The sequence below is a fragment of the Pteropus medius genome, unplaced genomic scaffold, assembly GCF_902729225.1.
Source record: "Pteropus medius unplaced genomic scaffold, Ma_sr-lr_union100, whole genome shotgun sequence".
Lineage (NCBI taxonomy): Eukaryota > Metazoa > Chordata > Mammalia > Chiroptera > Pteropodidae > Pteropus > Pteropus medius.
The window spans coordinates 6,785,582-6,800,312 of NW_024344437.1; the positions used below are offsets into that span (position 1 = coordinate 6,785,582).

At 45.3% G+C, this 14,731-nt stretch overlaps 1 protein-coding gene across 1 annotated transcript in view; it reads right to left on the reverse strand.

Moving 5' to 3' along the window:
* SPATA13 (spermatogenesis associated 13) overlaps positions 1 to 14,731 on the reverse strand; it is a 300,617-nt gene that overhangs the window by 197,092 nt on the left and 88,794 nt on the right. The window lies entirely within an intron of this gene.

Below are 14,731 nucleotides of genomic sequence, written 5' to 3' on the forward strand. Positions count from 1 at the left end.
GTATGTAAAATTCACCATGTTCACCATTGTTAAGCGTCAAGTCCAATAGTGTCAAGTTCGTCTGCACTGTTGTGCGGCCTCCAGAACTCTCTCTGCCCATTCGACAACGGCTCCCCACTTTCCTCCCCCAACCCTGGGCACCCACCATTCTGCTTTCTTTCTATGGGTCTGGCAACTGTAGGTACCTTATACAAGTGGAATCACGTCGTGTTGGTCACTTTGTGACCGGCTTATTTCTCTGAGCATCAGTCTCTTCGAGGTTTATCCATGTTGCAGCGTACAAAAGGATTTCCCTTCTGTTTTAGGCCGAATAGTACTTCACCGCATGTGTACATCACCTTTCGTTTACCCCGTTCATCCACTGGTGGACACTCACTGTACTTCCACTTTTTAGCCACTGGAGTAACGCTGCTATGAACGTGGGTGGACAGGTATCTCTCCAAGACCCTGCTTTTAGTTCTTTTGGGTGGGATTGTTGGATCATAGGGCATGACTGCTTTCCACGGCAAGTACATCATTTTACATTTCTACCAAGCGCACACAAAATTTCCAATTTCGCCACATCTTTGTCAACACTTGTAACTTTCTGTTTTGTTTTGTTTTGTTTTGTTTTCGGAATTCTAATGCATAAGGGGTGGCGAGGCGCTTTTATGTAACGAGTTTGAAAAGACTATTTACAAACGTGTTTTATTTATTTATTCTGAAATATTTTAAGCAACCTGAAAGAATAGGAACTCTTATACCAGAAATCTGTGCGCCCATCTCTTAAGTTTTTCCGAGAGCGGTATTTTGCCACATCCTCCTCCATTCTCTCCACCGGCACTCTGAGACACCTCATGCCGAGACAGTTTTCAAGTTATCTAATGCTCTCGCAAACTGTCCATGTGCTTCTCACAACTACCCGAGCGAGCAGAAACATTCATTCAGAATCGCTAAATGTACCGGTGAAAACCTGTGGTCACAACCTCGATTTCCACGTTAACTTCGAGTTCCCGTGGGCCGGCGCCCACCCCAGCAGCACGATGGCACCTAAGGTAACCCGTGGGAAGAAGAGACGCCCGAAAACAGAATCTGAGTGTGGCCGAGGCCTATCAACTCCCTCCGTCCCCAGAGAGGCTTGCATATACACTCATCGGGAGTGAGGACCCCCAAACGCCAGAAAGACACAGGCACCGTGGGGGACAGCATCCTGGACCCAAGTGTTGAGATGGTTTAACATCCCAGAGGAGGTCAGACTCTCGAGGACCCTGGCTGTCTAGAGATGGAGTGATCTGCTAAGATAATAACACAGCTCCTCTTATTAAAATCCTTCCAAAGAAAGGCTATGATCGCTCGTTTTTATATTTCTATTAAAATCTCAGTGCAGACAATAAATCTGCCAATTGTTGGCTTTTTGCTTAAAAGCCAGCATTTCCTTAGCATTCGCCGAATAACAAAATATGCTTTTACAACATAAACAATTAAGACATTCTCATGCATGTCTTACAAGCGTGAGAAGCATTTACTGAAGAGCCTTCTCCGCACACTTAAATTCAGAGTTCTTAATAACACCTTTCATTTGAAACCGAGAACCGTCAGAGCACCACAGAGCACATGTGGGCATCGTGGGCCTGAGCGTGTCTGGCAATGGGAGTGGAGAGTTAGAAGGGGCAAAGGGGAGTGGGGTGGGTGCTTGTGTGAAAAATACTAAGAGAATCCTAAGCACAGATTTGATTAATGCACTATAAACCCGAATTGTCGAGTCCGCCTTGAAAGTCGCTCATGTAAACCACCAGCGAGATACGAGCTTTGCTAATTCCCATTTAAAATCGCTTGAATTGTGATTCTCGAGTCAGATTTGTACCCCGACAGTCCTCCGTGCTGTGTGTCAGCGGGGTTCCTTCCTGTGGCTCTGTTCTCAGGTGGCTGCTGGTTGTGTGAAGTCGGGTCTCCGGACCCGGCCGTTCCCCAGTGCCAAATGTGGTCGAACTGCAAAGTTTTCCTTGAATGTAGGAATTAAATTTCTCTATGAAAGTCTTCTCGAAGGTTGGCTCAAGACCCCAGAACTCCCTGGGTGGAAGTATGCCTGACGAAAAGGCGGATTCCTGAGCCCTGCTCCACACTTACTGATCTGAGCTGTGGCTGGAGCCCAGGAGTGTCTATTTCTAACAAAGCCCTAGTCAGAGGTCTCCAACCCTTCTGGCACCGGGGACCGGTGCTCCTATGAGAATCTGATGCCTGATGATCTGAGGCGGAGCTGAGGCGGTGATGCTGGTGCTGGGGAGCGGCTGCAGATATAGATGGAGCTTCGCTCGCTCACCTGTCGCTCAGCCCGGTTCCCAACTGGCCGCACACAGACCGCTACCTGTCTGCGGCCTGAGGGTTGGGGACTCCTGCTCTAGGTGACTCCTATGCCCATCGATATTGGAGAACCACTGATCCGGGCCTTAGCTCGACACATGGTGGCTGCCATGCAGTGAAAGCTGATGCAGGTGATGATAAGGTGGTTTCGATGCAGTGACTGAGCTCAAGTTCATATGTGGATAACCGAAAGACACAGGGACCCATACTTAGTCACCTGCCCTTTCAATATCACTATAGACAGAAATGCTCCTCCCTCTTGCTGATTCTAGAACTGCCCTTAACTTTTGCCAGGAGGCAGCACAGTAAGAAATAGAGTTGTATTTTGTTTTGTTTTGTTTCGTTTCCCTAATCTGGAACAATAAGTGAACAAACAAAAGTGCCAAAAAAAATTATGAAGAAGTTAACATTTTTATAGGAAAGACCAGCCGGGAATTATAAAGATAATTTAAAGGAGCCCTAGTGAGAGCTCTATAAAGAAAACATCCAGGCAAGCAGAGATCATAATAGTTAAGAAAAGAGAAAAGTATTTATTAGTCAGTTTGTGCTAAAAGCTAGTTTTAACTCTTGTGCTAACTGCTTTATTCAGTGGCTTATAAATGGAAGACTGGAGTTCCAGGAAGGGTGGTTCTCAAGAGACAGAGTGTATAAAATTCTAGAAGGGTGATTATTAAAATTCAAATCCCAGGTCCTGGATTTCAATCTCCCGGGGGCAGAGAAAGAGCCAGGAGGCTGCATTTTTAGCAAGCATTTGGCCTGATTCGTACAGTTCCGTGACCTGCGCCTTGAGAAACGGCACTCAGAGTGTTACGACCACAGCCTGGCTCTTTCTCCAAATATTTGTCCCGTGTGTTAATGTTGGAACCTTGACTCTTGGTTCTGAAAGCAGCCAGGCTCTTCTTAAAAGTGCAACAGCACAAAAAAATTCACGATATTTAAAACAAGCCTGTCTAGTGGTTTCTTCACAGCCACCAGGCCAAAGCTTCTGCTCATCCTATGTGACACTGCCTCTTCCCGCAACCGTTCCGCTTAGCAGGAAAGAGAGAAGTTAATCAGATTTCAAAGGAGCATTTGGGCCAGACCTTTCTGGCTGTTCTTGGAGATGTATCTGAAATGTGCCTGAGCTTTCCATTTAGGTCGAAACCATTCAGTAGATGTTTTTACCAAAGGTCATTCTCAATTTTCAGGAAGTCATTTTACCTTAGGAAAAGCTAGATCACGAATTATAAGGTCTCTTTTACAACTGGCAAATTGCCAGAGGGCATTTGTATCCCTAAAAACACAGAACCGTGGGATACTGGTGAGTGGAAAGCGAATTTCAGCATTTCCTGACTTTCATTCAATTCCGGAAGGATGAACAGCTTAAGTGAACCCAAAGATGTTTATTTTCATCCTTTATAAAATATATTCTCGACCAGGCTCAGTCACTAAGAGAAACAGCGGATCTCCACTGGTATTCCTCGGTGGGACTGACCTCTTAACCCTACGAAACATAGGGCCTCTTGATTAGGGTCAGGTGGGAAAATGGATGGATTGTTTATTGCTTTGGAAAATAATACAAGTAAAATGTGACCTTGCTGAACAATGTGATCACACTCACTGTTTTACCAGTATGCTCTGGAAAAATAAGATTAATTATCCTAGCCTGCCATTCGAAAGGAAATGGCCACCTTTATTCACAGAGCAGATGCCAAACTTAAAAATTCAACGTCATGTTAGTGCTTCAGGCTTCCTCAAGTGATCTTTTAGTTCTTACCAGCTTTTTCGATAAGTCCACGCGGTAGAGTCTGCGGAGTCTAAAAGCCCCACATTAAAATACCCAAATATGATGACTGAAAATGGCTGCCTTCTTTTTAAGCTACAACTTAAAACATGTAGAACTATGAAGCCGCCCAAATGTGGCTGATTGGAAGGGGAATAACTGGTCTATCAATAGAACAGTATGTTTTCAAGAGTCAGGGGTCAACAGAAAACATTTCCTGGTGAGGTTTTTCTACACAGTGCTACAAATAATCCATTTCTAGCAGACCCTAATGTCGGGCTTTCTAATTAATTATTTTCGAATAATCTTATGTTTAAATTATTCTTCTCATAAACTCTCTCACTTGTGATTGCTTCCCTCACGACTTTATTATCGCCACTGTTTTTAAAGTTCTGCCTATCACTGACTCATCTACTTGGAAAATGCAAACCATTATCTTTTCTTATCCTTCGGGTATTATCGACTATAGTCATTCGATAACTATATGCAACGATGAGGAGGTTAAAAAAAAGCCTAATGAGGGTGTGAAAAATAAGTGAAGTGAATATCTAATGCTTTTAACTGATCCCAGAGGCACAGATCATCCCCTTTCTAAAACGCTCCCTTGGGGACAGCCAGCCCCCTAAAAACATCACGTGACTATGACTACCTACTTGAATTAAGGAACAATCTCGAAAAGGCCCTCTACAAAGGTCGGTATTGGAGAAGCACTTCCAGAATAGCGAATTAAGTATCTCCAAAAACCTCCACAAGAACAATGAGAAACTGGCAAAAAGTGTCAAAAACAACTTTTCCAGAACTCTGTAATAATTCACGGAGTCTTTATTCAAGGAATACGCCTGAATCTCAGTAAGAACAGTGAGCTTTGTGGCATTTCAACTTGCTCTGTTCCCACCCACCCCTCTCCCCACCTGCTTAGTAGCTGAGGGAAGCGACAGTCTCACACCTGTAAGCATCAACAACAGCACCCTAGCAGCCGCAAGACGGGGCAGGATGAGTTTGGAGCTCCTGTAAGCTACCCCTGGAAAACTGTTATTTTTAAACCTGTCTGGAAGCTCCCTGAAAACCTCCGTTCTCAGGACTTGTCTTTATTCAAAGCAAGTTCTGTGCAAACAGATGTCTCTAGGGCATCTGTCAAACACAATCAGTGGCAATTGTTTAACATGGCAGCAGCTTGAGGGGGGTGATACAGGTTGAGGCTAACAAGAAGCTGAACAAAAACAACAGGAAATGCTGGGAATAAGATATCTGTGGGGGGCTTTATAAAGCTGTGACATATCACTGAGAATCCAGAAGGCCACATGCAGCTGCAGAGCTGTGTGTCCACCCAGGCAAGATCTCAGAGAGGCTTGATCTCTCACCTCCGGCTGACACGGAGACTGTACAAGCAGGGAGTGGAGGTTAAGGCACAGAGGAGTCTGCTGGACTACCAGAGGTGTTCCCCAATACACACAGAGCTCCTTATAAAAGGCTGGATGATTTATTACTTCAAAGCACTTAAGAAAATCTCTCCCCAGTCATTAGGCAAGTACTAAGCTAACGGAGCAGAGACTTCAGTGGCTGCTAGTGACAAAGAATGTATACTTTATAGAATTCACTCAGGAAAATCGCTAAACAAGCAAACGGAAATAACACGAATAATCACAAATCCTGGCAGGAAGGGAATCTGGATATTTAATATTTAAAACATCGAGTTTTCGAAAAAACTGTGAGACGTACCGAAAAAAAAAAGTATAATCCATGTACACACAAAAAAGTCAATTCATAGAAAAAAGTAATTAATAGAAATTGTCCTAGAGGAAGCCCCGATGCTGGATTTACTAAGCAAGGACTTTAAGTCATCTCTTTCAACTATGTTCAGATCATTAAGGGACATATAACAAATAAAAAGAATTGAGTTAGTATCCAAAACACGTCCCACAAAGAAAAGCCCAGATTGAGATGGCTTCACTGGTGATTTCTATCAAATGTTTTAAGAAGAATTAACACCAATCCATCACGAACTCTTCCAAAACAACAGAAGAGAACACTTTTGATCTCATTCTATGAGACCTGTATTACACAGATATCAAAACTGGACAAAGACATTAAAAGAATAGAAAACTGTAGACCAGTATGTCTTACGAATATAAGTGTAAAAACATATACAAACATTTGCAAACACACATAAACAAAATAGTAGCAAAGCAAATCCAGCAACATATAAAAAGGATTATACATCATGAACATACGGCATTTAGCCTAGGAATGCAAGGTTATTTTAATATGCCGAAATCAACTAGTGTAATGTAAAAAAATCAATAGACTAAAGGACAAAAACTATACATTCATCTCAATAGACACAGAAAAAAATTGATAAAATACACCACCATCTCATGATAAATCTACTCAAATTAGGAATAGAAAAAACTCCCCAATCTGAAAAACCCACAGCTGACATTGCACTTCATGGTGAAGGATCGAATGCTTCCCCCTAGCAGCAGGAACGAGACAAAGATGCCTGCTTTTGCCACTTTTCTTAAACGCTGTACTGAAGTCCTAGCCAAGACAAATAAGTGAGACAAAGAAATAAAAAATCCAGACCGAAAAGGAGGAAGTAAAACTAAATCTATTTGCAGATGACATAATCCTGTATACAGAAAATGGTAAGGAATCCACAAAAACCTGTCCGAATTAATAAACAACTTCAGCGATTTTGCAGAACACAAAAACATAGAAAAATCAATTCTCTTTCTAGACAATGGCAATAAACGATCTAAAAATAAATTTAAGAAAACGATTCTATTTTATAATATCAGAGAATAAATACTTCAAAATAAATTTAAATAAATAAATTTAAAATAAAAGTGGATGTCTTGTACACTTAAAACTACAAAACATCAGTGAATGTAATTAAAGATAACCTAAATAAAGTTATCTCATGCTATGGATCAGAGGACTCGACAGTGTTATAACAGCAACACCTTCAAACTGACCTACAGATTTAATGTAATCTCTATCAAAATCTCAGCTGTCTTTTTGCAGACATTGACAAGCCGATCCTAAAGTTAATATGGAAACTCAAGGAACGTAGGACAGGCAAAAATCATCATCATCATCATCATCATCATCATCATCATCACCATCAAACCACCATCCTGAAATAAAAGAACAAAGCTGTAGTACTCACATATCCCAGTTTCAAAACTTAATACCAAGTTACAATAAGCAAGACAATGTGGTACTGGCCTGAGTGTAGATACAGATCAATGAAATAGAATTGAGATTCTAGAAACGAACCTTCCATTTATGGTCGACTGATTTTTGATTGAATGAGGGATTAACAGTCTTTCCATCAAATGATGCTGGGACAACTTCACATCCATGTGCAAAAGGATGAGGTCATACACTCTACCTCATACCACGTGCAACGACTATCTCAAAAACAACTATCAGAGAAAGAAATTTGCAAATCATATATCTAATAAGTGGTCAATATCCAAAAACATATAAATAACTTGTACAACCTAATAGCAAAAAAATCCCAAGAAATCTGATTTTAAAAAATGGACAGGGGATCTAAATAGGCATTTTTCCAAAGAAGATATACAGATGGCCAATGGGTACATAAAAAGGTGGTCAACATCACTAATCATCAAGGAAATGCAAATGAAAACTACAATGAGATATCACCTCACACCTGTTAGAATGACTATTATTTAAAAAAACAAAACAAAACAAAACAAAAAAACAAGAAATAACAAGTACTGGCGAGGATGTGGAGAAAAGGGAACCCTCGTGCATTGTTGGTAGCGACGTAAATTGGTGCAGCCACTACAGAAAACAGTATGGAGGCTCCTCAAAAAATTAAAAATAGATCTACTACATGATCCAGCAATTCTGGTTCTGGGTATTTATCCAAAGAAAACGAAAACGCTAACTCAAAAATATATTGCGCTCCCATGTTCGCTGCAGCCCTGTTTACAGTGGCCAAGACAGGGAAGCAGCCTAAATGTTGACTGATGAATGGATAAGAAAAATGTGGCATTATATAGGGGAATCTTATTCAGCCACAAGAAAGAAGGAAATCTTGCCATTTGCAGCAGCACGTGTTACGTGAAATAAGTCAGACAGAGAAAGACAAATACTGTATGATCTCACTTCTATGCAGAATGGAAACAATACAAAACAAAAAATGTTAAATTCATAATACAGAGAACAGATTGATGATGGCCGGGGGTAAGGAGTTGCGGGCGGAGGATAAAAATGGTTGAAAGTGGTCAAAAGATACCAACTGCCAGTTACAAAATAAGTCCTGGAGATGTACCGTACAGCGTGGTTGTTACGAGAGTAAGTCTTTTAAAAAGTTTTTATCACGAGAAAAACAAATCATAATGATGTGTGGTGTTGGACGTTAGGTAAACTTATTGTGGCGATCGTTTCACAATATGTGCAAATCGTGATCCAGTGCATTGTACGCCCGAAACGAATATAATGCTATATGTCGACTAGACATCGATTTAAAGAAATGGATGGTAGCGTTTGCAGAGGGCTGGCCCTACCCTCTCGCCCTCGACACAGAAGCCCCCCCGGGAACCCAGAAGCCTCTCGGAAACCATTCCCTCAGCATAAGGCCCTCGTTTCTCATACCCGCAGCTTTTCAGGCACAGGTAGGCCCCAGAGAGATCTGGCAGACACTGCGCCTAAGGCTCCAGTGCAGGCTGCAGACCAAAACATTCAAGAGAGTTTAAATATCAAGCCTGAGGAGACTATTCCCCAGGGACGTCCGCCTCGTGAACTCCTGCTGTCGCAAAGAGTCCAAGGTTGGACAAGCAGAAGGGCCCAGTCTGGCCGTTTGGAGGACCGAGGTGGTTCGTGTGGCAGCGTGGTTTCACGGGCCCTCGGTGGACTGAATGGCTTGGAATCCACAAGCCTCGGCTGTGTTCCCTCGCTTCCCTGGCCTGCCCTGGCTGCCGCTGCTCACCGTCCTCAGCTCGGGTTAGCTCAAAGGCTGGACCTCCCCATGCCAGAGAAGAGGAATTTACTCCTGGGGTTCCAGCGCGGAGGAGATGTCATGCTTTCAGCCCACATTCGAGTGCATGGCATCCCCGAGTCAGAACGCGCGGTTCCATTCATGGTCTGATGGCAGGGACCCTCAGGCACGCAGCCCCCAAGTGCCAGCACCCTAAACCAACGTCCCAGACAAAGACGAGGACTTTTGAGAGCCTACCTGCCTCTCTCTACCAGAAGTGAAACAGGTGAGCTCAGGTGCAGGATTTCAACCACTTCTAACGTCCACTGCTGTCAGAAGCAAGAAAAACTAGGAGACTCTTAAAATCACCGCCCCGATTCCACCATGGAGGTGAAGCACCGAGCTGGGAACCAGGAGACTGAGGTTTCCGCTGGGCTCTGTGCGGATCACATCATTGTTTAAATCCACCTGCTCCCTCCAGCTTTGCTGACACTCTGCTTCAGCGTCTGCCTCTCATCTCTCCCCGGGATGTGCCGGGTCTCCAGTGGCCGTTCCTGCCACTGACAAGCCCTCCCCACTGCTTCCCGCTCTCCTGTGACCATGACACGTGCCCTGAAACCCACCCTGCCCGCCACGGGCCTGCCACCCTTCCCACATCGTGCACCGCCTCCCCCTTGCTCTCTCTGCTCTGCAGACCCCGGCTTCTTCCTTCTTCACACTCCAACCTGCTTACATCTCCAGGCCTTCACGCTCGCTGTTCCCCCTGCCCACGACTAGCTCCTGCCTCACACTTTGGGTCTTGGCTCCCATGGGCCCACCCTACAGGGGCCGCTCCTCAGCACCATGGACAGTAACCACTCCCACCCGCTCCCGATGTAGACACCTCATCCCTCCTTCAGAATGGAAGTCACAGTCTCATTACTAAGCTTGCGTGTTTGTTTATTTTCTGCTCCCATCTCTAGATTGGAAGGTGCAGGAAGGCAGGGCTCTGGTGTTGGGTTCACTATTGCACCCCGAGAGCCTAGCACAGGCCATGTCATGCAGGGAGAAGGAGATGACAAGGTCGAGGCTCAGGTGGTGACACCGTTCACTGAGAGCGTAGACAGCTGGAGCTCACGGTCGGCCCTCAGGAAGATAAGTTCACTTTCAATAGCTCAGTTTGAGGTGTGTATGGGACAGCCCGGTGGAGACATCGAGTAAGCACCTGGGATGGAGGTATGGGCTGGAGCTATCAAAGCGGAAGTTCCATCAACATCAAATATTGTTCAGAAAAGCCACGTGCACGCAAGCGCAGGACAGGGCAGCCACCGTGCGTGAGTTTATAATGGAAAACAGAGGAAGGCCACAGGGGAACAAGTACACAGAATCGGGCGGGAATCTGACCAACGCATAGAATTAGGGTTGATAGACTTAGGGAAAAAAAAAAAAATTACAGGATGCCTAGTTAAATTTGAATTTCAGATAAAAAAAAAATACTTTTTAAAGTATAAGTATGCCCCAAATATTGAGTGGGCCACACTTACACTAAAATTATTTGGCTTTCTGATGATCTGTGGCTATTTCATAGAAGGCACATTTATATTAGACAGATTCAACCATAACGCAAAAATGATTGCCCTAGCCCTGAGGAGGTTTGAATTAACGTTTCTTGTGTGGAAAACATACCGGATTTAAAACCAAGAGACAGTCTTTGTGTCTGGACTCTTCTACTTACTAAATATATGACGAAAGGCAACTCTTCTGCTTCTCCAGCTTTAGGAGTCCATCACGGCGACAGTGGAAACACCTCCACCTGCTTTTCTTACCACGTTGTGCTGTTGCGAGAAGCACGTCCACATTATGTACGCGGACATCATATACAACGTGAAAACCATCTGTGCAAATAGGAATAACTGTCCCTACCCATTTAATAAGCTGTTACTATAAAAACAGCACAGTGTTTCAGAGAACTCGGTGTCATTTAACAAACACAGTATTGAGCCAGGATGTCGGAAAGTAATACGAACTTTAAAGCGAGAGAAAGAAGGTAGGTGTCAGAAACACTTTATATGGGTACTTTAGTTATTTTTCCCCTGTAGAATGTTTTGAAGTTTGTTACAAAGTAGTGCCCCCTTGACTTACCGATAGCCTCATCTAAGAAAAGGCCCAGTCGAGTTGTCTCGTGACAGCTTCCAAAATTACCCACCTTCATCAGCATCCGTTCAGGTTTCCATTTATCAAAAACACGGCAATGTGTACGGGATACATATCTAAAGAGACGTGTCGCTCCCTATCACTTCATCCTTCCCGACTCTTCTTCGTCGGCACCAAGAAACTCGGAAGAACTCGCTGGCGCTTCGCCTGGGACCGCTCTGCTCGCAGGCTCCTTGGCTGGCCCAGCTAGGGCCTGAGAGGGCTACTCAGGGACCGGCAGAGCTGGGGCGCGGTGCTCAGTGGGGAGCGAGCCATGAGGCCCCTGCGCTTCTTCCGTTCAAGGATCGTTTGGAAGTAAGAGAGTCAGAGCTTTGACTTCTCGTTCCGTTTTGGAAGGGGGAAAAAAATGGAGGTTAAAAAAGTGGGTTTATTATTTTCTTTTAGAAGTACGACCAAGAGCAGTCAAACTCACAGTGTGGCGTTTACCAGGGCTGGGGTTTTGGGGAAGGGGGACGTGGGGAGTTGTTTACTGGGGACAGAGTTTCAGTTTTGCAAGATGGAAAGAGTGTTGAAGATTGGTTGCATAACAATGTGAACATACTCGACACTACCGAACTGTACACCGAAATGGTTAAGGCGGTGAATTTTACATGATGTATGTTTACCAAAATTAAAATAAAAAATCACTTTAAAAACTCAACGATAAGAAAACGGACAACTTAATTTAAAAATAGGAAAAGATCTGAACAGACACCTCACCAAAGAAGATATACAGATGGAAAACGAGCACGTGAAAAGATGCTTGAGACCGTCGTTAGAGAATTGCAAATTAAAACAACAATGAAATACTACCAAATGCCTATAAGGATGCCCCAAATCCAGAACCCTGTCGACACCAGACGCTGGCGAGGATGTGGAGCCGCAGAGAGGCTCGCTCAGGGCCGGTGGGGACGCAAACGGTACAGACGCTTCGGAAGACAATTTGGGGGATTTTTACAGAATTGCACATACTTTTACCCTACGATCCAGCAATCATGCTCTTTGGTATCTACGCAAAAAAAAAGGCTGAAAACTTCTGTCCTCACGAAAACCTACACATGGATGTTTATAGTGGCTTTATAACTGCCAACACTTGGAAGCAGCCAAGACGGTCTTCAGTGAGTGAATGGATAAATAAACGATGGCCCAGCTAGACGACAGATCAGCGCTAAAAAGAAATGAGTTAGCAGCCATTAAAAAACGTGGAGGAAGCTTAGACGCACACGAGTAAGTGAAAGAAGCCGATGTGAAAGGATGCACGCCGTGTGATTCCTACTACATGACATTCTGGAGAAGGCAAAGCTATGCAGACAGTTAAAAGATCAGTGGTTACGAAGGCTGAGTGGGGGAGGGGTGCACAGGCGGAGCACAGAGGGTAATTAAGGCAGTGAAGCTGCTCTGTGTGATACCATAATGATGGATACATGTCTTTGCTACACATGTGTCCAAATCCCCAGCACGCACAGCACCAAGAGCAAGCCCTAATGTAAACAATGGGCTTTGGGTGATAACAACGTGTCCCTGTGGGTCCATTGATGTAACAAATGCACCTCGCTGGTGGGGGTTTGATAACGGGGGAGGGTATGCAGCGAGGGCAGGAGGTCTATGGGACATTTCTTTACTTTTCACCAACTTTTTCTGAGACTCTAGAACTGCTCTAAAGAAGCAAAGTCTACTTAAAATATAAATTAAGTACGGCTGCCACCGGCTAGGATAGTCCTCAGATTCTGTTACTCTTCTAGGCTGTTGATCCAACAATCAATATTTGTTACCTGATATGTCCATTAGAAGAAAGAAATGTCCAGAGTTCCATGCTCCGTTTTATATGTATGTTTATCTCCAGGGGAAGAAAAATAAAGTTGGAGCTCCACGCTGGAGCATGAAGAATAGACAGTTCAGAACTTGAAGTCGGCTGGGTTTAGTTCTCACCCCAAGTGAGATACTTAGTAGTCACGTGACCTAGGTAAGTTCCGCAAGGCTCTGAGCCTCAGTTTCTCATCTGTAAAATGGAAATGATATCTACCTCAAATACGGCTCTGGGGGATCCAGTGCCACATAGGCGGCATTTAACACGTGACAGTCCCCGGTCTCCTGGGACCACGTCTTGGCATGAGCCTTCCTATGACAATCTGCCATCACTCAGGGAGGTGAGATCACAGGCGAGACATGTGTGAGCCCAGGCGTCTTAATCCCACGCGCTGGACGAATTCACAAAGTAGCGAGTCGGGCAGGGCTCTGGAGACGTTATAAAGTTGCTATGTGAAGGAGAAGCTGAAGGCAGGCCTGCGCCTCGGGGGCTGGCTCTGTGTGCGTGCTCATCATGAGGGGTGCCAGCCAGCCAGCCGCATTGGTCCTTGTCCTTACCGGCAGGCACCCACCTCGGTTGGGTCACCAGCAGCAGCTCCCGGGGGCGGGGAGGAACCTGGGTGGCTCCAGAACCCCAGGCTCATGGGAGATTTGCCAAATGGGAGATCAAAGAGCTTCCCAGGGTCCTCCCCAGACTCTGACCCGCAGGAGGGAGTGGGTGGGATGAAGTGCAGAGGGCAGGCTCCGGCTGCGCTCCCCGAATGCCTCGTCTTGTCTGCTGTTCACTGACTTTGAAACTGAATTGTTCCCCTAAAACCTTTAACACTCCGCCGGAGTTTAGAAAACCCAAAGATTTTTCACTTGAATGGGAGCCAGAAACCCTTCGGATCTCATTAAGATTCCAAGAAATTAAACTACCTTTAAGTCCCTGGATGCCGTCCATGGCTAGGAGTCACTCACAATCTCTTTTCTCCAGTGTCCCTGACTGAGAGAAAAACAGAGTCCTTTTTTCATCAAGTGTGTGCCCCAACACTGTCGCTGGGGGCTGGGGGTGCATGGGCCGATGGACCGTTCGCTGTGACCGAGACGCTTTGCAGAACACAGGGGCCTGGAGCGAGACCTGAGTGCAGGACCCAGCCCTCCGGCTCACAGGCCCCCGCCCCACCCCTCGCCCCCAGATCTGGCTGACCCGCGTGGGCACCGGCCGCACTGGCGAACCTCGGAGTGTCAGCCCGAGGCTCGGAGGGCGTTCCAATATTTCACATGACCTCGCCCCACCACTCTGTTGAAAGGAGGGAGCCTGTGAGAGCAGCTGATACCACTATTTACTTTTTGTCTTCATTGAGAATGTAAAGGGAATACTGCTTCAGCCACAGGGAATCGGGGCTGCTTGTCAGCTCAGGTTAGAGATTAGGATCTACTTATCCTGAGGTGGACTGGCTTTCGTCCTGCCCTGGGCTCTCGGCTCCCTCCCTTGACGATCTCATCCACTCCTCAGCTTGCTGTCAGCTGCCACCACTCCCCCCCGCCCCCCAGGCCACCAACCCAACAGCTCCAACCCACTCTCTCTTCTGAAATGCAGTTCTGCATCTCCCGCTTGCTGAAACTTTCCAGTTGGTGTCTACCGTGAGAAGGTCTTCAGAAGAATTTAAAATTCCGCTTCCTTCGATCTATTCCTTCTGTACTGCTCCAGGCCGCTG